The sequence below is a fragment of the Alligator sinensis genome, unplaced genomic scaffold (genome assembly GCF_000455745.1).
Source record: "Alligator sinensis unplaced genomic scaffold, ASM45574v1 scaffold177_1, whole genome shotgun sequence".
Lineage (NCBI taxonomy): Eukaryota > Metazoa > Chordata > Crocodylia > Alligatoridae > Alligator > Alligator sinensis.
Genome location: NW_005842269.1, coordinates 1,293,957 through 1,294,279, shown reverse-complemented (window position 1 = coordinate 1,294,279; position 323 = coordinate 1,293,957). Strand labels below are relative to the sequence as shown.

General features: G+C 47.1%; 1 protein-coding gene across 1 annotated transcript in view; it reads right to left on the bottom strand.

Annotated features, from left to right (window-relative positions):
• RAD51AP1 (RAD51 associated protein 1) overlaps positions 1–323 on the bottom strand; it is an 18,754-nt gene that overhangs the window by 16,588 nt on the left and 1,843 nt on the right. The gene's annotated exons all lie outside the window — the stretch shown is intronic.

The window sequence follows — 323 nt, the reverse complement described above, 5'->3', positions numbered from 1 at the left end:
GGGGGGGTCCTGATGACTGCAGGGATCTGTATTCCTACACAGTACTCATCATCATGAGAGAGAGAGAGAGAGACAGAGAGAGAGAGACAGACAGCGTGCTGTTGGGGGGGACTGAGAGATAGAGTTTTAAGTGACAAGCTATGGTGCATTCAGTCACCAAAAAGTCGTTCGGTAGAGGTGCACCGATACATCAGTCCGATATTAGATCAGTTCCAATATAAAAAAAAAAAATGCCTAGATTGGATATCGGCCTGATAAGGCTGATAAATGCCCATGCTGCACGCAGTCGCTGATAAGTCCAGCTGATAAGTCAGAAGGGGAGC